The 23,606-nt window shown below is 39.7% G+C and overlaps 1 protein-coding gene across 17 annotated transcripts in view; it reads right to left on the reverse strand.

The window, feature by feature from the left end:
- LOC119007089 (mucin-1-like) overlaps nucleotides 1-7,615 on the reverse strand; it is a 97,967-nt gene extending 90,352 nt beyond the window's left edge. For all 17 annotated transcript variants that reach the window (XR_005071004.1, XR_005071005.1, XR_005071001.1 and 14 more), the window contains exon 1: nucleotides 7,201-7,615. The gene's annotated coding sequence lies outside the window, so the exon portion shown is untranslated. The remainder of the gene's footprint in view (nucleotides 1-7,200) is intronic.
- Nucleotides 7,616-23,606: the final 15,991 nt, after the last annotated feature.

The following is a 23,606-nucleotide window of genomic DNA, read 5'->3' on the forward strand; positions in this document are numbered from 1 at the left end:
CCACCCCTCTGAGCCATAATTTAACCTTTGTTTTTAGGCAAAAAGTCTAGCCCAGTGGCAGAGTGACTAGCATAGCGAAAGCAAGGTTTGGAGGAAAACAAACAATATGCAAAGCCATTTTTCTAAAAGGTGAATATCGGCGATTGACACTGAGGTTTTTTTTTTTTGCATCCTGACTTCTGATATAGTCTTCCTTTCCTGCCATGCCTTCATGTTCAAACAGTTTAATGCAAAAATCTTTCTGCATAAGCAGCAGAGAAGACAGAGGATTTCACAGCTGCGTCCGCTGGCTTGTGAACATACTGAAACTTGTCTCCAACATGGAGTTACAGAGCGCCCCTGACAATGCCAAATATTAAAGCTGCTTCCTCCCATCCAGTAGCCACCATTCATCATGCTCAGCCAGAGGACTCCTAAGCATCGCTCCCTTTGGATGAGAGATTGATGGTGACCTCAGCTCAGTTTATCGAGCGTCCACCTACTCTTCTTGCCTGGTGAACACTAACCACGCAGCCTCTCACTCTCATCCATTCCACCTCTTTCCTTTAGCGGCTGTGGGGTGGACAGGTTTCTGCTGCTTCGTCAGGTAGTCTGGTCCACAATGATATGAAGAGATGTCAGGTCCTTCCAGTTCCCAGGATGCACCGTGTGACTGTTCGCCCCTGACAGACAGCCTGATGGGGCCCTGTCTGAAATACTCTGGTGACCTGTTTGTCTCGAAAACATCATTTCAAATCCACAGTGAACAAGGTCTCCGTCTCTGTCAGAAGACCGAGAGCAAAAGGTTGAAAAATGTTCAATACCTCAAAATCTGTAAGCTTGTCAAAGTAGTTGGTGCATTGTTTTGCAAACTGTACTTTGTAAACCACACAATCACCAATGTAACACACCAAGTTGCTTAATTTGACATATATGCGGCCACTTCAAAAAACAATATCAATAGTAAAGCACCTCAAACAATCACACAACTCAGCCTTGCTGACTAGGAGTGACTGATTTTTAAAGAGATACGTTATTGATCCTTATCCAGGATGTAAATGAAAGCCTCCTCGACACCGCAGCTGACAGCCTGCGCCGGTTCTATTAGGGAGATGAGAGGGAACGTGTGGAAAAATGAAGGCCATCTGTCTTGATGGTGCCATGTCCTCTGTATGCTGTGTCTGATGTAAACAACTCCATTTGTCAGGATATGTCAAACCTTGGGACTGTCATAACACACACAACAACCAGTGAGATCCCCAGCCTCCACACAGCAAAGCTCAGCAACCTCTGACTGATTTGTGCTCAGTCAAATCTTTTTTGAAGACACAGCTGCATACATCTTTTATGCACTGATCGCTCTCAGATAACAAAAGTTCCAAAGGTCGGTGGACTCTGACTCCACAAATTACAGTGGCAGGAAAAATGCTTGACTTTAAGTGCGTGCTCAGTAGTAATATCCTATATTAGAGTGTGGCAAGACAAAGCATGTGCCCTTATTATCCCACTTGGTGCACAAGGGCAACTCCTTCACACATACACACACATGCTGCCAGCAATTGACTCTATCTGCCCACTCACTCAGTCAACTGCCCATCCCATCAGATACATTAGGGAAATATTATATTACTGACTAAAACTCAGAGAATATAGACAATCCTGTGAGAAGCTTGCTGCAAAGGAATGGTAACCCTTTCAAAAAGGAAGTGAAGGCAGGAAAAAGTAGTCCATAAAAGATGAGACAGAAAATGAGTAAGAAAACAATACTAATACTCCATATTGTACGTAAGGCTGGGCATATAGGTGTCACGATATTGATTCTAAATCTAAAATTGACTGAAATCCATGATAATCTTCTTGAGCTCTGGAATCTTTTTGCTATTTCTGGTGAGCATTATTTGAACTAGCCTCAACCTAACATGTAAAAAGCCACCAGGATAAAGTCTAAGTGGTCAAAGTGGGTAAAGGCCAGCACTGTATTAGAACAAGTAGAACAGGCTGGAAAGTTTAGAACCAACCAAAAATGTAACGTAATGCAATTTGCCATTTTAATTGGCTGAGGTATTGAGAACATTACACTTTTTCCACATATACTGGTCCACTGAAATGATAAAAGACAGCCTTCCACAACCAACAGCCCTACAGCAGAGAAAATATGAGGATAGCTCAATGGCCAATAAACTATAGTTTATGATACATTTATTTACCTCTTCAGATGGAAGAAGTTGTTTTGTTTTTCTGAACAACTTAAATTTATCTTCAGGCTTTCGTTTGCAATGTGAAAGCCTTCAAGCACTTTCTAAATTAATATGTGTTATGGTCATGACACATGTCAAAATGAACAGATTTTATGGGGTGCTCAATGTACTGATGCTGACTTCAAGGTATATTTATAGACTACAATTCAAACAAAGTGCTTTTCTCTGTTTGAACCTAAGGGCCATGTTTACTGTGCTCAGAAAATGGAAAAGAGTCCTGAATTGTTTACAGCAATTTTCAGTGATGGGCTGTGAGTGAGACTATGTATACACTCAGTGTCACAAGCAGTAATTATATACATTTTCATAATGATAGCCAATTATAGAAAAATCACAATATTGTCAGTGTAGTGTCACTTTAGTGCGATTGTTGCCTGTGGGTAGATGTAATTTTAAGCCATTTCATTAAAGTTATTGACTACATAAAAATGCTTTGTGAAACTATTTTTTTGTGACAGTGTTAACTTTACTTACATGGACAGTTTCTGATGCTTACTGTCAGACAAACAGACTGCTGCCCACACACAGATGGTTTATGTGTGTTTATTCACTACTGGCATGGGTCAGACAACACATTTGAATGGATAGGGACAACTATGACAACTGGAACCATCCATTTATAATGTCCCATCAGAAATGTCAAGAGAGCCATTTTATACGTCAGAATGGGTCTGTCAAAACATAAACTATTCTCTTGGACTGCATCCTCTTTCACTCTCTTCTACAGTTTATTAACAAATATGTTTTATTTCTTTTATAAATATTTACATATACCTAGTTGGACTATCCATTTTATTTCTTCTTTTCATGGTCTTTTTGCAATTACTAAATATGCAATTGGCCACCTATCAAATTCATTATCAAAATAAATAGGATTCAACATACTCCCGGGGCAACTGCTAACTGTGGCTGCCCTCTGGACTGGGAGCTCAGTGCACTGTGGTACTGTTGGCATTTCCACCACTAGCACAGAAGCTTTGCATTGGGATGGGCTGGGGCTAGCTGGATAGCATGCTAACTTCAGTGGATATCTCTGCAACACAATACACAGACATCATAACATCCGAACTGTTATTTTTCTAAATTTTGTTGATACATTTGATTTTTTTTAAATTGTTTTATTTAACTAAAATGCTTACATACTGCTCTGTACAATTGTATACATATTATACAGTCACATGATCACGCATCTGAAGCATGGTCTTTGCACACCCATTAAATTCATAAGAAATTATGTTAGCAGCAAATTTAAAAACAATTCTTCATATTATCGCTCATTATTCTTTACATTTTTGAACTTAAATGGAATAATAGACTGATAGAGAGACCTCACATCACTTGTACTGAAAGTCTGAATTCAAATAAGAGCGGGGTTGCTTTGGTGCACACACTGCCTTTATGCTGTTCTATTGATGGTCAGTGACAGATCATTACGGCTCAAGATGTCAAAATGAAGCTCTCTTGACAAGTTTTTTAAGAGGACCTGGGATGCTTCTCCACAATGCAGTGCCTCTTAACCGAAACCGACTGCTCCAGCCACAACCCCTGGAGCTGTGACTGTTACAGACCTATCAACAATAGACCAAAGTTTTAAATACAGCAACTTCTGAACAACTCTTCAATTTCAGGCTTAAATTAGCACGTTCCAACCAAACACACCCAGTTCCAAACTGAAGCCCTGCTATTCCCTGACAAGTCTGGATACAGCTACAGATAATTCAGTTGGTTAAAATGGTACATATACAGATAAGGGTGTACTCACCTCACCTACCTATGCAACTGTTGTGCTATAATATTACTGGGGAATTTATTGCAGCATTGCAGGAAAAAGATGAAATTGCAGCTTGCCTCTGCCACCTTTATTTCTTCAGTGCAATGCATACAACTGACAGTAGACAAATATTCTAAGTTATGTTTTAATGAGATCTTAACATAAAGAGTAGAAACTCTAAGGGTTGATCTACATATTTTATGCTTTGGTTCTTGCACACCTTACGTCACCCAGGCCCACCTAAATCAATATCTGTGGCTACGCTACTGAAATAATATATATTTTACCTCCATGACATCAGTGTGTCTCATAAAAAAAGAATAAATGACTGCAGCGCTTTGTATGGTAATGACCTTGCATCAACAAAAGCTGAATGCTTAATATGTACAATGTGTACTTTTGATTACTGCTGAAAATCCCTACAGCAACACCAAAAGTGACAGTTATAAACCATCTCCTTACAAAACGGCAGAGCTGGGGGTTTTTGCCTCATGAGCTGTGGTTGTCTTCCCTTTGGTACGACATTAACTGTAAGATTACTGCCACTAAGAGGGTATCAGATGAACAATTTCCATCTTAATTGTGTGAAAATGAAACAATTTCTTCTCTCAGAAGTGGGGGAAGTGTTTGTATTTTACAATTCACTCATCATCCGATTGAATAACTTCACTCAGTGACTCCTCACAGGATTGGATGGCCTATTTTTGAGCATGCAACACTCATACTCCTCCCCTCAAAAACATGTGATACGATCACATAGCCTAAAGCATGTTTTAATGAGTTGCTGAACAAAAATAACTCCTCTTTTTGCTCTCCATGGTGTGTATAGATTTATTAACTGAAAAATAAATGACTCGCCCTAGCTCTCTGTCTCACTAACTTCTTTCTCAGAGACACTTCTGTAGAAGGTCTAACACAAGTTTACATCAGGCTTTGAATCGTTCGGACCCATGGGTAAACTGAGAAGGAAATCACCTTGTCTGCTATCCAGCCTCAAGCAATGTGAATGAGCAGTGCTTCCTTTTCACACTGGATCTCTGTTGCTTTTGATCAAGTTCCCAATCACATCTATGTCTGATCTGCTCACACTGCAGCCCTCTGTCGACACTCACGCTATTTCTGCTGGCAATTTCAACCTCCTGACAGGTTAGTGGATTGAATCTGCAAGACAGTATCCAAATGGTTTCTGCCAGAAAAGACTGGCTCCATCAAAAGCCCAACTTTTGTTCCAGCTTTTGGGTAGCAAATTGCCACATATTCAGCCGCGCAGTGCAGTTTTACTGCTTCAGCAGCAATATTGCTCTGTGTCTAAATGAGGAATCGCCAAATGTTTTCACATCAAGAAAACCCATTTAGATACACATTAGACTAAAGACCCCCATTTCATTAGCGTTTGTTCCAAAACACCCCATCTGATATGATCTTTGTTAGAGTTATAGTGCAAAATTATTTAACTGTGTGTACAGAATTATTTAACAGTGTGCACAGCACAGGGAGTAGGCAATCATGTGGGCAGTCACACTTATGATCTGAACAATCACCATTTTGCATGATCACTTCCATTTTAGGGGCATTGAGTAATTATCAACTGGAACTGCTTTTTACTCTGCTTGGTACAACTACAATCCTCTTGTGGACGACAGATTGCATGCAGATGTCACTTTGGGACTCACAAGTCTATGGAATACAAACACCAGACAAGTTTACTGTCCGTTTGAAAATGTCTCATTAATCAAATCATTTTTGCGAAGCTTACACTTTAATTCAAGTGAAAAGTTTCAGATTGTGGGAAACAATTCTTTAAAATATTTTGCAGATTCTACATTACTGAACAAAAACTCTTGCATTGTTTACGTGTCTGTTGAAAAAAAAGTAAATAACTTAACAGTTATTTTACAGTTTGATTTTGAAGAATATTTTAGCTGAGACACAGAAGTAGTTCTGGTCCATTATAAGCAAAACTGGGTGAATATAATTTAAAGTAAATTATGTCTGACTATTATTGGAAGTAGTGTGATGTCAAGATATCAAACGTGATGCCTGTGTCTTTTTACAAACAAAGAGAACATATTCATATTTGTAATACTGTCACTTGGTGGAATACAAATAAACTATCTAGACTACAATTCAACCACAGGATGACATTTAGACAGCAGCTTTACCATCTGGTCACAGCAAACAGACACAATATATGTCATAAACACATGGCTCACACATTATCTACCCTCTTGGCAGCAATAAAAATATAAATGGCATTTCCAAGCTTCCTTGAATATAAAATACATGTCAGTAACAGTACAAAATTCTACCCAAAATGAATTCACGGATAACTCTAAAAAGCCTGTGTTCACATCAAAAGGAAATGTGGGTAAGGATGCACAATGTTTATCGGACTGATAAATGACCAGCCTGGTATTGGAAAACACATATATACACTCAGATACAGTAGGTTGCTTGCATCTTGAAAGGACATGATTATCATTTTCAAGATGCTCACCAACACCTAACAGAGTCTGTAAAAGTACACAAATTTTAATACAACAACTCTTATTAGAGCTCCAGAATATAAAATCAGCCAACTCTGCTCACCATATCTTGGCCTTTTTATAATCTAGGGTGCGAATAAACTATGGGTTATGATCTTTTTCTTCTTACTCTAAAATACAAAAAGGCTAAATTATCAGTCATTTTGTCGGTATCGGCCATGAGAAATACGTACAGTTAACAATTCAGCTTAAAAAATGGACATCATGAATCCGATAACTGGGCATCAAACGCATGATATAAAAACCTTTTTTACCTGCTGCAGGCCTACATGCTTGGCATACAAATCCTAAAATAACCTGAACTGTTTATTAGTCATTAGATTAAAGTATTACACAGATTTAATAACCAGCTGCCATAAACTGACAAGACCAGACCTACTAACAAATGACAAATCAGAGAAATGTCACCTCATTTCATAAACTCAGCAGCTTTAATGCAAACAGCAAGAACACATTGATGGAATTTAATGTCTAGACCAACAGCAACTTTTTTTTTCAGTTAATATGATAGTCATATAAACAGCTTCACAGCCAGTTTACTTGACATTAGCCATTAGAGCTAGTGAAGGGAGGGACAGACAGACAGCTACTACAGGGAGACAGACAGACAGTAGAAAGAAAAAGAAAATGGGTGAATCTGACTCACGCTATTTAAAGATGGATGTCTTCCTCAAATCCTCCATTGGGGGGGTTGTGGCCAATATCAATATTAGATATTAAACCGTAGCTGCTGCCATAACTAGCAATACTGTAAAACTAGCTAGCTTACAACTAGCGTTTAACTGACGTTAGCTAGCTTACAACCGTCACCGTGACGACCGTTCATTTGAAAGACGTTGCTAAACTTTTAACTTTTTGGTAGCGGGTCACACAACGACTGATTTAAAACCTCAGAGTTGTTATAGTTATTATTCTTTAAGTGTCACGACCGAAAGTAACTGGTCCAAAAACGTTGATACGGTACTCAGAGAACGTCACCTTCACCTGGGCTTCTCTAGGTAATGCTAGTTTGGATGTGATCGCCTGAACTCCAAGAGTGCAGTACCCCGTTTCACCGCACGTTCTTGTGTCTAGCCCGTATTACAGTCCAGGGGGGCGCTGTTTGACCAAATCTGAAGATACCAACCAGAAACTGTAGAAGAAGACTGCTGCGACTTGTAATATGATTAAATGTGACATGCAAGTCTGTCTTTAAATCTCGTATTTTTAAGTGTGTAAAACCAAAACAACTAATACAAAAACATAAACAAAGATGAAAATGAGCCCACAAATTGTTGCTCTATCTAACATAATTAAACTTTTACTTAGATTGACACAACACAGCAAAACACAGCAATATATATATATATATATATATATATATATATATATATATATATATATATATATATATATATATATATATATATATATATACTTACAAACTTAAACTAGAAATATATTGGCGCAGCTCTGACTGTAATTACATGGCTTAAAGGGGCATTGTGTAGTTTTGGAGAAGAAATTCAAACTTGAATTATTACATATATTGGAATTTCAGTATATATAATATTAATGATATTCTCAGAGGAAAAAAAGGTCCCATGAACAGTGTTTGAAACTAGAAAGGCAGGGTCCGCCACATCTAAACAATTTAAAACAGTATAACTTCTGTTGTCCTTTAAAGTCAGTTTGTTTATTCAGTCATGAAAACAGAGTTTGTTTATTTAGTTTGCTTCGGCATTAAAAAGAAATCTGTTGATGATCTTCAGATTATCTTGTTCCATAAAACTACATAGTGCACCTTTAAAAACAGAGAATAGCAAAATAACCAACAGATGATAAATATAACAGTGAAATGTAACTCACCCATATGTATTAATGCAATAATTTTGTAATAAATACCAGAATAATGGCAAGCAATGAATTTTAACTTGTATTGATCTCTTCACTGTTATATTTTTGCTGTCTGACTGAAAACTGATGGGCCACTGTGCTTCAAATCAATAGTGTAATGTATAAGCACGGTGAGTTTCTAACCTTATTAGAATCAATACACCCATTACAATAATTTCTAGATTTTACAAATGTGATGGCAGGTGCACACAAAAAGGCAAATGTCAACTAAAATGGTCCGTGTGGCGGCAGCCTTGCAATGCGGTGCTGTTTTCCATGCTGAGAAATTGAGAGCACTTGATCTTCACTTACTACCTATAAGTCAGGCAGCAAATCCCCCCTCATCTATTTCAGCACAGTCTTTGTGACACTGGAACATTTGAAAATCTGGGCAACAATGAAAACGATTATGCGTGACCACCACTGATTCTCCACATCTCCTAATAAGATGTGCAGTACATTCTTAAAATTCCGTCTCTGGTGTAATCAGAAGCGTCACAGGTACAAATTCATAACTTACAGCATATTTCAACTGAAGAGACATATTGTGGAAGTCCTCTGAAACACAGAACACAGTGACACGCATGATAAACCTGATGAACTCTCCCGCAGTGGAAGGAAGCTGTGTAGTATATGTCAGGCAGCGTGTGTTCATATGCTATTACCCCAAGAAATATAAATATTGAATGTGCTTCCATATACCATTCTCTTGAATTCCTGTTCCCAACTCTCTCAGATGGCTTGGGGTACAGGAGTTTCTATTTTACAGTGACCTGCTGTAATAGTGGAGTGAGTTGAATGGCTGATTTGACAGTAATCAGCTGATTAGCATACAACACTCACCATATGGCTCCACTTAAAGTTCCACTTAAAGTGAGTTATTAAAAATGTCCAGATCACCCCCTGCCAACAATATGTCACCTACTGAAAGAGCAATTACACCCAACATGCTAGCAAACTACCATTTTTCGTCCAGAAAGCAGTTATTATCTTCCATTATGCAGAAAGGCTACACAGTGAGCTTAGCCTGAACGCTCCGCGAAACAGAACCATCTTCAAGGAAAGGGGAAAAAAGAGAGGGTCTTGCATGGCATTGTTTCTCCAAAATGGTCGTTATTGTCCCATTGTTGATAAGAGAGTCTGGTAGACAGAATGTGAATATATCTTTAGTGATATTTTGAGCAAGGAAGAGTGCCTTTCAAAGGGGATTGCGGTTACTAGGCAACAAGCAGCAGAACCAATTGAGGACTAAAGTAAAAAAAAAAAAAGTTTCCATCTCTCCCTTTCTCAATCATGCAGTCTCTCTCTCTCTCTCTCTCTCTCTCTCTCTCTCTCTCTCTCTCTCTCACACACACACACACACACACACACACACACACACACACACACACACACACACACACACAAGCTCTCTCTCTTACACATGTGTAAGTCAGTGCTTTGCCTGCAACTAAAATCCCCTCTGAATAGGGTTTGACCATAGATAGAGGACTTAACCCATTTCTTATGCTCACGTGTAGGATTTATGTCCAATTGTAACTGAAAGGGAAAGCTTAGATAGCGGCGAGCGTGGACAAGTGTTGAAAATATGTGTTGGTATGCTTCTGATAGTACCGTGGTTTCCTTTCTCCATCCCATTTTAAAAGGCGTTAGGGGCTGAAAAGTAAAGGCACACACATGATGCAGAGGTAACGTTTTCCTTCAGACAAAAACTGCTCAGGACAAAACTCAGTTAGCTGATAATATTTCTGCAGACTGCACATACATCCAAATCTGTTTGTGTCATAGGTTGTGTGCCATATTGAAATTTGTGCTAAACATGTCATATGATATAATGTTTGCAGTACATGTTTATTACCTATGTTTCACCAGTGGATACATTCAGGAAGACCATGGGAAGATTTTCAGCAATGTTAATGGTGACAAAAAAAATATTTTTGATGGGAAGTGTGGCTCCAGCTGTGTTTGGGACCAAAACCAGAGCTTAAACAAAGCGTTGTGCAGCACATTATGACAGCAGTTAACATTTCTGCAAACCACAGTTACGTCCAAGGTTGACATTTGTACCAAACGTGGCATATCAAGTTCACATTATGTTTATTAGCCACCTGTCCCAGCAGGTAGTGGAGGGGAGGGTGGTGGCAGTATTACAAGCAGGTCAAGTTGCATCACTGGATACCTTTCAGGACACCTGGAGACATTTCTAGTCGATTTTTGTGGTGTAAAAACAGCTTCTTTGTTTTTAGGAGACCCGGGTTCATTTCCAGCAGTTTTTGTGAGATAAAACCTGGTGTTTTTTTCAGGAGACATTTCCAGCCTTTCTCCATATGTGATCACGAAGTCGAAACAGGTATTTTAAGCCAAACCAGGATGATTTCCCCACATTAAACAGGTGGCGTTTGCACCTAAACCTGAACAGAGCATAAGCACAACAAAGAAAAATAGAAAACTCAACCTAAACAAAAAAATGATTTGGTTGATCAAGACACTTCCAACAATCAGAGGCTTGCACGAGCATCATCATCACCAGAATTCCAGGATGCTTTTGTTTCATCTCCTGTTGGAACACTTCTGTTTTTTGTCTTTGCCAGCACATATTCAATTAGCCACGCAATATGGGCACAGTAATTGAACACAGTGCTGTGATGACACAGTCTTCAGTCATTCGAATCTGGACATTGTTTTCCTGTTGTCTCACCTGTCACGGGGTGATATGTAAGAATTTAAATATAAACTGATGATCATCTTGAACAAAACTGCTTACATCGGAATCATTTTAATAACCGGCGCTGCACATGTAGGTGATTTTTACCCCACGATCAATTATAACCGGCTCTCCCTTACATGACTGATTCTTGACATCCATTAACGGAGAGAAAGGGAGACGGTTAATTTCTGCACTGCAGTCGCTGCAGATGAACTGGATGGAAATGAAGAACCCCACACTGATAGAGAACACAACTGCCTGGTTTTCAGTTAATTTCCTGCTTTTGTCATGTTTGCACATCCCCTCTGAGTGAGTCACACTGGATACACAGACAGCGACAGGTATCGACTGGTGGAAGAATAAACACTGACTGACTGCTGGGAATGATAATAACTCCTGGAGCATCCTTTGAGCATTTTCCTCACTTGCTGCAAATGCTACTGCTGCCTGTGTAACAAAACCCGCATTCGTTGTATTCATTTTAGGTAGGGACCTTAAGCCCTCATCATCTACCCATTCATGTCTTGGCAGCTAGGTTTTTGTCACACTTTCTGTTATCTCCTCTGAAAAAAAAATGTTTTGTCGGAGGCTCGGTTTGACACTTTCGGAAGATATGGAAATGTAGTTTTGTAATAAGATAAAGATTCGACCTTAATCGAATTTAAAGTCTTATCAAAGCAAAGGGTCTGCGTGAAAAAGAAAGAGAGGCAATCGCCTGTAGAGCACACACCTACAGAAAGAAAACACAATGATTAAGAGGAGCCAAATGCCAACAAAGAGAAACGCTCTCTATTGGCTGGAATCAGAAAACATCGAGAGGCTGAAAAAATGTGTGGTTTTAAAGAGAATGCGTGACTCACAGGACATTGAACACTTATGATCCAGCTTTCGTTGGCAGTTTGACATCAAGCGGGCTACAGCGGAGGCCTTACGGTGTGTGTTGCTGCTGTTCACAAAATGACACAACAGGCGACATAAAATGTGTCTTTCATTTTGCCAATTGCTTAAAGCAGAGGGCATATTTTTAACCTACGTCTGGTCAAATAATGTTCTACTCTAGATATTTGATGAAACTGCTTTAAGAATCTACATCCAAGCCCTGAAATAAAGTGGATTTTTTAAAATCTAACACCACAATTAGGCTTATGTGATGAGACTTGTAAGGCTGAGTCAAATCGTGCCTAAGGTTGCAGAAGTGAGTCACAATTCCAGACACCATCTTGTTAAATGTCACGAATTTGTGGTGGCCTTGAGTAACAGCTGTTTTGTCATGAAATGCCAAAGACTTGAGTTTTGTGTGCGTTTGCTCCAAAGGTGAACCTGATTATGATTGGACAACAAAGGTGACTCCAGTGTCAGCATCACCAGCACCTCTGGGAGTCAGCGAGAGAGAGAGCGTGGCCTTTTCAAGTCCTGTGTGTGCCACAGTTAGAGGCATCTGTCTGACGGATAATGTGTCCCGAGGATGGCGTAAGAAATCAGGGATAAAAGAGAATGAATGTGCATGTGTTTAATGATGATGCACGGAAAATTGTTCTATTCACGCATTTCACAGTAGGGATTGAAATGAAGCAAGGAAAAAATAAAACATTGTAAGACACATTTTAGCAGGTTTAGCTGCCGTTAGCAAGTAGCTCAGTTAGCTGTGGAGCTCAGGACGACGTTTATTCTGTTTATGTCGAGTTTGAATGATGCGTGTTTTACGGTGAGACAGTTAAGCTTGTCAAAGATAGAGACTTGAATTTAGATATATACAGTTGTGTTTTTATTTTTAGTGAGGAGGATAGGTGTAAAAATATTTCCCTTTCATGACATTTTGTACATTATTTTGTTCACTTATAACTCTACAGTGTTCACCTCTTGGGGTACGAAGTGCTATCAGGAGACAGGACATCCCAGGGCTAGCTGGTTAGCATGCTAACTGCTAAAGCTAATTCCTTTTTTGAATGTTTTGAACATTAAGAAAAAAAATGCTTTGCCTTTATCTTTAATCACACTAAAAACCCTTTAACCAAAAAACAAAACAAAAACTTCAAATATGTCAAATCAGACATTAATTTGAGTAGCTGCAGTGACATCACAACGTTATGTCTTACATTCAGCGCTGGGCCGACAGGACACTGTGGCCTACTTTAAGCAGATAGGCAGCAGTATAGCTTTAAACTGAACAGGGACACAGCTGTTCATGCACCCATTCCATACTGCATAACACTCTATATCACTGCAGAATGGAAGAAAATAATAACAGAGTGTGTGCACTTGCTTCAAATGACCTTCGTCTCCTATGAGAGTAGATACGTTTTTCTACCTTGCTACAGAGAGAACTGTACTACAGGGCACTTGTTCAATCTGCGTTGACTGAAAATCAGCAATTAGGGTTTGGGAGTCTTGCTTAAGGGCTCCGCAGTGTTTGTAGAAGGATTTTCTAATGTATGAATTTGTTATAAGCCAAAGAAGAAAAACTTGTTTCTTTTTGCTTCCAGTCAGAAGAGCAGCCTCCTACTTTCTTCTTTTGTGCCATGTCTGGGGGCACAAAAGAGGTAGGAGATGGATTTTTGCAGAATACTAAGACTCACTGACATCCGTGGTCACAAGAACAAGATCTTTCTCTTGGCAGGTTGTTCCACGTCTTCTCATGTGAAGATTCAGCTTTGATAAAGCATTTTGAAGCCGTGTGTGGGCCACACTAGAGACTGTTTTACAAATGAAATTCATCATGTTCACATAACAAATTTGTATGCATAAAATGTAAGTAATCTACCTTGATGAACAGTGCATGCATGCGTGCATACACATATTTACACAACAGGTGCCATTTTTGTGTTCCTGCTGCCAACCAATGACCCATTGTGCTGCCCAAGAGACGGAGATAGTTATGGTGATTTGTCACCGCTGCAATCCAGCTGTGCACTCGATTTGGTTACAAGGATGTCCATGATGTGATCTGAAAGCAGATTGTTTAAGACATGCTGGGTTTTTTGCTTCCACCAAGAAAGTCATTTTTTTGCCTCTGATTGTGTTGGTTAGTTTGTCAGTAGAATTACACAAAAACTGGATTTCAATGAAATCTTATGGAGGACGGGTCTCGGCCCAGAATAGACCCCATTAACTTTTAGTGCTTATCCTGACAAAGGGAGCAAGTCCTTGAATTGTTCCTCCCTTTCATCAACATTGTAAGCTCAGTAAGATCTCAGAGAATAATGGACGCATGTTGATGAAAGTAATCAGGTGTATTTCAGTGGTATGTGCTCTACTGAATGCCATTCCAGTGTCTAATGTTATCATGATTTTGATTATTTAGTTCAGGAAAGAACATGAATATTACTAGTTCTAATAATACCAATCAAAATTAAATTGAAAATTAAAAATTACCAAATGCAGTGCTGGAACAAACATCACGCTTTACTGAAAACTGATCAAAAAACAGACAGGTGGCAAAAAGAAAACAGGCAGAGGGGAAAAACAAGAACCAAGGAAAAAGAAAACATTTTGAAAATCAAACCGAATGAACCGTGTTGAACACAGACGGGAACGAGGACCAAACATGAGGAACCAACCGAGCAGACACCGACACTGCCAACGGAAAGAAGGAAATCACACGGATTTAGTGTGTGTTCATGCCCTGTCGGAAGTATTGGAAAAACCTTTTTCCGACTGGGAAAATTCATATGAATGCCCTGTCAAGTCAAAACAACAACTCAGAAAGTTGGAGAAGATCTTGGTAGACCAGTTGCCGAGTTGACAGAGAAACAAAGCAGAGAACAGTGAACACTGGGTTGATGGTAAGAAACTCTAACAAAAAACATGTACTGTATTGTGCAATCATTGTGTCTTTACCTTTGCTCTTCCTCCTCACGCAAACATCCTGAGTGATAAAATGCAACTCGGAATATTAGAAGACACAGAAGTCTGAAGCCCGATTTCTAAACTCGGGGTGTGGGACCATCCGAGGGTCAGGTGAGGAAGACAGGTGAAACCAATCAGGAGACAAAGTGGAGAGAGACATGAGGAAATAATAAAAAAATAGAAAGTAATCTTGACTCCAGAACATTTTGGACACTGTGTAGAACATAAATAACAGAATGCGATAATTAGCTAATCATTTTTTATGTAAACTGAATTAAAAACAGTAGAATAGCTTTTTGTATTTTTTATTTAATGCCAGCAACATGTTTGGAACCAGCATAGACCAGCACCAAAACAGAACATGCTGGTCACCAGCAAGACCAGCATGTTCTGTTTTGGTTCTGGTTTTGGTTCTGGTCTATTCTGTTTTTTCCAACAGGGATGTCTGGTGCAACAACAGACTGAGAAATAACACCTGTTTGGAACCTTCAACAGGTAAACAGGTTAATTACAGGTATTGTGATTAGGAGAATCCTCAAAAGGTTTTTTTGGAACCTGGTTTGAATGCTGACAGTGTACTGCATTTTTTTTTTTCATCATAAAATGCAGTAAACAGTCAAAGTACTGGACAATTATGCATGCTTCCTCTGGTGTGGGCACTTAACAGGTTGGTTATGCAACAACTGGCAGCAGGTGTGAACAGTTTTTCATCAGCATGCAGAGAAAGGGCCAAACAAGATTTTATTTATAACGTAAAAACATTCTGCGGGCAAAAGACTAACTACAGCCAGCAGGAGGATCATTTGTACAAAACGTATACCATCCGCTCCGGACCAACCACCTGCCTGAATATGCTGATACATATTCATAATCTGAGAAAAATCTGTCAAGCATGAGCACATCCACAAAATGAAATGATAGCTGCGTAAAGCCTCATCTAAAAGAAGTCAAATTCAGTCTTCTGAGTGAAGCCAAAAGTTTTCAGTTAAAAAACTGCTCTCTGTAAATGAGGCAGTCATCTGTAGTGAATGCTTCACATCCTCCATTGAAGTAATGTGAGGCATTTCATTCCCGTGTAAACGAATGACTCATTGTCGGCTTTTAAAATATGCATCATTCTAGTTTAGGTAGAAGCTCCAGTAGGGTTATAATTCAGCACAAGATCTCAGGAATATGCAGGAATGAATACGCATGCAGTCTATCAAACCCCAAACCTTACTTCGGTCCACGCAGTCTCATTACGGCAGAGTTGGACGCCCTCAGGTTGTGAAGGTATTGACAACATTTCAAATATGAATCATGAAATAGGAAGATTTTCATGATGGTTTTCACACAGTGCTACTCAGCCTGCAGGAAACCTTTTTTATTGCAGAGCTAAAAAGACTCATTGTTGCCTCTATAATAATCGGTTGGATGGCGGTTGTGGTTTAGCAATGGTGGAATTTCTTTTCTTCATCCATCCATTTAAGACACAAGAGTTTCAAACAATAATCAAACTGTTGACCCAGCTGTGTTTCTGTAATCTGATTTGTTGTTGAGCTGTTTAAGTGCTCTGAATGTTAATAAATGGTAAGTGGATACTGGATTTCATAGAAAAGCTAAGTTAAGTGTTTAGGTGTCATAACCACAGAGCAGCAGAGTATCATGGCTGCTTACCAGCCGTCACAATAGAAGTGAATTGTTGTTTGAGCGTTGTTTGAACAGAAATGAGGTTGTTGCATCAGAATTTATGAGCAAAAATATTGTAAGTATATTTAAAACAGGTTTAAAAATACTGGAATTCCCCTTCAAGGTGTGAGATCATCTTTTAGTGCTGCTTCCACGATGCTGACATTTTCTGCTGATGCTTTTTGAGTAAAAAAACATCATTAAGTTGTTACAGCAAAGAGAGAAATAAATAAATAAAGTGTAAACTAAATATAATCCATAAATCCCAAACCCTTAAGTCAATGCACTCTAAACATTTTTAACGCACAGGATGAAAATAATCTCTCTTTCCCCGCTCCACCTCCTCTGCTGCACACGCAGAGGAAATAAAGTCCTTAAGGTATTCTTGTTTGCCAAATCCTTGTTTTGCCAAAATCCTGCTCCATTTGTGTGAAGAGCGAGTCGGGAATAAACCCTCCCAAATCACGAGGTGTCATCAGTCATGCTGTCAATCACGAGGATATAAAAGTTATCCCACACAGAGCTCAGGGGCCGCATGCAGGAAAATGGTTTTGCATGCACCATTATCTTCATTTACAAGTTCCCTGCGACTCGAACACAGCCAGACGGGTAAAATTGATTTCAGGGAAAAAGGTGGAAATAGATGTCAAACGCTGATGAGCTATCAACATCATCGCTGTGCTTCAGTGCTGTTGGGAACTTCTGATACTTTGCTTTTCCAGGCAGAACATCGTCAGTACCTTGTTCAGACTTTGAAATAACCCCATTGATGATTTTATTCAATCCATCGAGATTATTCTGGGCTCTGTTTGCAGCATCCACCTGCAGCTCCTGATTGAGACCTGTCTTGCTTGCCAAAGTAGCCATCTCTGTAATTTGTCTTCAGCCGGCGTTCAGCTATAGACTAATGGATCAGCCTCAGATTGAGCGGTTTGCTAATGCCTGTGCAAGCTGACTGGAAGTCGAGGATCAAAGAGGAGGGAGCGTCTGTATTCTCCTCCAATGTGAATCATGGCAGTGATTCTGGGAATACCTCAACTCTTAACAAACAGAAGGTTTTTACAGTAAATCCTCCCTGCTGGAAAAAACAGCACAGACCAGCACCAAAACCCAACATATGACCGGTCACCAGCAAGACCAGCATATGTTTTATATGTCTATGCTGTTTTTTCCCAGCAGGGCTCACAATGAACTACTAAAAAATGTGTTTTTGCAATGCATGATGGGTAATTATGGTGTTAAAAATGGTACATTCCAAGGAAATACTGTAATCAGGGTATAGCACCATTTTCACAAGGAGGTACACATGCTACCATGCTAACGACCAGGCCTACAAGTGGTCGAAAAAGGTACAGATGCTAACAACAGGCTAACATGCTAACACACTAACAAAAAGCTGGCAGACATACAAGTCTGCAGGATAATATGCTAACATGCTAATTTGCAGCTTAGTTGGGTGAATATGAAAACATGGCACATTGCTGTAATGATACTGTAAATTCACTGTACATGTTTGTATACTTACAATAACTACAGATACTAATTACAGTTTCGTTGTGTAGTTTTATCCTTGAAATTTGAAGTGCAGCTCACACCAACACGTCTTACTGAGGAGGTTCTGTCACTGTGTGGATCTGAGCCAAGACTTCCCTTCAGTGAGGACAGTTTGGCTTAATATCCTGAAAACAAACTATTATTTATTAATTATTCTCATCGTGTGTGTGTGTGTGTGTGTGTGAGAGAGAGAGAGAGAGAGACAGCAGCTACAACTTCATAAAAAGGAACCTAATCATTATTCATGTAGCTGTGATTACAAAAGTACAATGAGTTCCAGAAGTGATTATGTTCCTGGATAATGTTCCTTTCTTTTGAAGGAACTGTTTTGACATTCACAGGCTGTATAAAACATGTAACATAATGAATAGTTATATCCTTCCGTAGAGTAATTTGTCTACAAATTACAGCCAGCCACAGATTTTATTATTAGCTGGAACATTTTCTCTCCAAAAAGAAGCTATGTTGGCCTTGAATCCTTTCCTTTCCTTTCATTGTTTTCAAACCATGCAAAGGCTTCTGAACCGATGTTCACCCTCGTGTTTGAGTGATTTCCGACTGCCTTCGTTTTGTCAGCTATGCTACCTCAGACAGATGCTGCTCCTTTTTTTTACATCTGCTGTAAAAGATTACATCAAAGCCTGCTGTTTACTTCGATCAGTCGCTGCAAAAGTTGAAAAGTTGATCCACTTCTCGTATTTGATGTCGATTTGAGCGATTGAAACTACAGTAATGTCAGCAACAGAGACGCCTCCTGTGTGAGACACCTCATGTGAGCCCAGGAGCTGCACACCGGCCTGCTGCAGAGGAGATACCAGGCCCAGGGAAAGAGTTATTCATTAACAGTCTGAAGACGACGTAAAATACTATATCTCAAATACAAGTACAAATTTCAGTTTTTCATTTCTCTCTTGTCACAACACTTTGCTAATCCTCCACAGGTAGGAAAACATCACGGTTTGGCTTAAAATTTCTGATTTGGTCGCCAAAAGCTGGAAATGCTGCATGGTCTCCTCAAGACTATCCAGTGGATTCACAGTTACAAATGTTGAAACACAGACTCAAACTCTGGTCACTGGCTTGGCAGCCTCGGCTCCTGTAAGTCTGCCGCCATCATCTCCTCCTCCCGATATGATGGTCAGATAATAATCACATCATGCGAACATGACGTCACCTGCTCACATTTTATCCTGGCGACTGTTGTTTCAAGCCGACAGCGTGCAGGATGAAGATTTTTTAAAATATTTTAATATTTTAATATGATATGCCAACCATGTAGTCACCACCATATTGTCGCTGCTGTTTACATTCACCTCGATGCAAATTCAAAAAAGTCATTTTGTGTTTATGAATATGTCCAGTATGTAAATAACTGTATGTGTTCTATTCATGCAGCATGAAGGAGTTCACAAAATGTCATTTTGTTGTGCAACCCTGTGTTGTATAACGAGGAATAAATCACCACTTTGAAAATGAAAGATCAAAAACATATGCAAATACAAATCGATGATTGATTCATGATTCACTTATACGTGCATCTAAATACATAAACATCCATCTGCTCTCTGTGTTACAACATACAGGACCTACATAGGTGTACACAGAGGTAAAGAATAAATCCCAGGACCTGAATTCCTCCTCAAAGCTTTTCCAGTAAAATTGGGATTTTTCATTTGAAATGAATGCCCTTTCATCAGAGGGTGACGCATTTGATGCATTAAGTGTGATTGAAGGGTCAGGCATGGGCTGCTGCCTGCAGCATTAGCTGCTTCTGGCTACAGCCAGCATGAGTTGGCTTTTCCTCATCAATGATTTCATAGCAGTAAGGAAACTGGGGCAGAAACAAGACTGTTTTCCATACTGGCAAGACTCCTGAATTAGATTTTGTAGGCATCTGCTCACTGGGATAGCTCAATATGTCTCCAAGCTGGGCCACAGTGTGCGGACAGCCACCCTCCAGCCAGCCACAGCAGCCTGTATGTGTTGAGAAGGAAAGAATGATCAATGCATCATGAAAATCAAACAGCTCAATGAAAGAAAAGGACTCTTGAGCAGCAAGGTGACGAAAGAGTCGGCGTGCGATGATGAATCAGTGCTAGCATGTGGTAGTCGCACCTGCTGCAGCGTGCTTTGATGAATATCTGGCTGTCACTGCTGCAGCCCCACAGGAAAACATAATTACAACTCTTTAATTTCCTCCATCTTGAGTGTAGCACTGTGTCCCAGAGAAGCCGAGCGTTGGTCTGGATTCATCACATGCTTATTACCACAGGTCATAGCTCCTGCCCATGCTCCTCCCTCCTCCCTCTCTTACCTTCCACAAAATCAAGGGCAAAGACTGCTGGAATTCATTAGTCATTCTCTGGCAGATTGCATTTTTGATTATAATAAAGTGTGAAGAGTAAATTATATCTTTGCTTGGTATGGTATGAAAGCATGTTTTTACTCCAGGTACATGAATGTATGGTGTCTTTAAAACCCGCAGAATCAGTGACAGAGACAGAGGAAGAGGCAGGATCAGATGGAAGCTGATTTATAACACACTGTTTACTAATATTCTTCAGATCATACTACAAATGTTCTACCTTAATGAAACCGCCACTGATGTTAACTTTTAAATTTCCATTTTGCCTTCGATCCATCAAAATTGGCTCCCGGCAAGGTCAAAGAGCTGTTTTCAGATATATGTCCACAAGAGACCTTCAGAAAAAGGCAGAGTGTGGGCTCATCGTAACATTCGTCTATTTAACCTCGGTGATTAAAACAGGAAGTTCGGAGACTCTTTGGAAAGTTTTGAAAGTTGTTTTTGCACACAGGACGTCTCAGCGACTATATGAATCCTCTGGATGCTGTAAACTCCGACCATCTGGGACTTTATGCACAGTGAAGTAAACGCTAGGAATTTATACGCAAGTACATACGCACATGCAAATACCCTCGTTAAAGAGTGATTTAGCTTTTAATACCTTTGGTTTAATGGCGTTCATATGTCATTGATTGAAAAAGGCGCACGCTTACAAGCTCTGCCAAACATATTGGTGTAATCGATGCAGCGAATCCTTGGGGTGTCAGAAACTTGTAACCAAGACTCAGACCATCTGCTTCCTCAACAGTAAATGTCAAATGAATGAATAAATATGCTAAATGGCGTAAGAACACTGTTTGTCAACATGACAACACCCACACAACCAGTGCAGGAGTTATGAGCCGAAGTGTCTGTGTGAGGACTTTAAAACGACACTCAGCTGACCAGTGAGAGGAGGCGGAGCAGGAGGGCCAACACAGTTTGGGTGGGTTGGAAAAATAACGCATTAACAGAGTGTAAAATAAAACGATCCCACTGCCAAATTAAGAAAAATAAAGCTGACAAACATGCCGGATAGCTGCAAAATATTATAACAGACAGCCATCCTACAGATGATCCTGCAAGAAATACAAATATCTGTTCATACACCATCAAGTTCCAGTTGAACTAAAAGTAAGGAAGTATCAGTAGGATGTGGAACGAGAACACAGGCTGGTCTTCTTCGTGTGAAAGCAGGAAATCAGAACATTTGTCCTTACGAGGCCAAACTGCATCAACAGCCTCCATATTTTGTTGTCCATTGATTCATAACTATGAACAGCTGCCATCGTCTGTCATGCAGAAAAATTATGTACATGATTCCTCCAACTTCACTGTCTTCAGTGAAATTGCTCTTGATCCTGGCCTGAGCTACACACACACCTCAAACCTGGAGTATAGAAGATTACAAACTAGGATTTGGGATTATTTGACCACTTGAATGCACACGACCTGTTACTGGTTCGTCTTCAGCTGCTTGTTTTAAATCTCCATCTTGTTTCTTTATGTGAAACTTCTTACGCTGCTGCTTCCTTCAAAGAAAGTCACAGTCTCATTTTCTGATGAAATAAAAGTTAAATAGTATTTGCTCATCAGAACAGATGCATCAGTGTGTAAGATAGTTTTAATGGCTTTATATACAGTTTGGTGGTTTAATTTAATTTGGAACAACCTCTTCTACAGCGTTACAAGTAAATCTGAGAAGATTTATGGGAGATAAGAGGAAAACAAGCACAGAAATCTGTATTCATGTGGCAGACTTTCCTCTTATCTGTGTTTTTTTTGTTAAATATTGGACATGTCTCTCTGTACATTGGACAGGTATTTAATTGAAACCATGTGAGAACTCTAGAGGGAAGACGTGTCTTTGGTGGAACCGCTCAGATATCTGAAACATGACAAGGAGCCCGAGACACAGATCTTTGTAAGAGAGGTCAAGTCAGAAAGGTTTTAAAAAAGCACTAAAGTAATCTCGTGAAGTGTTGTGTATTTTATAACATCATGCATCTAATGACGATAGCTGTCAAACACATGTGGTGGAATAAAAAGAACAATATTCCCCTCTGACCTGTAGTGGAATGACAGTGAAGTTAAGTACCTCAGAGCTGGATTCAGTGCAGGATGTAGTGTGAAGAAGCTTCACTACATCCACAGATATTACAGAGTTAAATTTTGGGTTTGCAGGATCGTTAAATATTGATGTTCCCGTCTGGATGAAATGGGCTGGTTGGACTCTACTTACATTGGTTATTATGGTTCTACTTTTCTTCTCATCCCTCATACATTTATCAAATTAAAGTATTCCGACATTGTTTCTATAAAAAAAAAAAAAAAAAAAAGAAGAGCTCAGTAGAAGCTTTGAATGACATTAATTAACGTGTCATCTATTCAACTTGCCGGACGTGAAATAACGTCACATGTGAGGGACGGAGAGACTAAAGGTGGAGCTGTGGCCAACATGCCTGGACAGACAATCTATCGTCTATCAACACATCTGTCGGCCTCTCTGGTTGCTCTAAAAATACACATAGGCCATGATGTGATTAGTGTAGATTGAAGACTAAATGGAAAAAAGTCATTTGGTTCCAGCTGTGAGGAGACATGACTCATGTTATCAACTCGAGAAGTCGTGAACTTCCACCCAGATTAGTAGATCACACAGAAAACTTTGGTCTTAACTCAGGATCTGTCTCAAATCTAGCTGGTTTACGACCGGGATAGTTCACCATGGTAACATGCTGTGCAGCCGCTCTGCTCCAGAGGAGGTTCAGCTCAGACAGCCTGTGATTGGTTCACTCTGTTGTTCCATCACTGATGTTAAGAGGAAAATGAGACTCGGCAGGATGATGAGTGTGAAGAAGAAGCTGCAGATCTGTGAGTGTAAACATCATCAAGAGGACAGTTCCAGTAGTGCACTCAGAGAAAACAATAAAGACAGACAAAGACAGAAGCAGCATTTATTTGAACTGATCACATCCTGTATTGATTACTGCACAAGTATCAATATTCATTGTGAAGTGGTCACTGGCAGCTGCAGCTGCTTCACTCAACCCTAAAC

This window comes from Acanthopagrus latus, chromosome 18 (assembly GCF_904848185.1).
Source record: "Acanthopagrus latus isolate v.2019 chromosome 18, fAcaLat1.1, whole genome shotgun sequence".
NCBI classification, from domain to species: Eukaryota; Metazoa; Chordata; class Actinopteri; order Spariformes; family Sparidae; genus Acanthopagrus; species Acanthopagrus latus.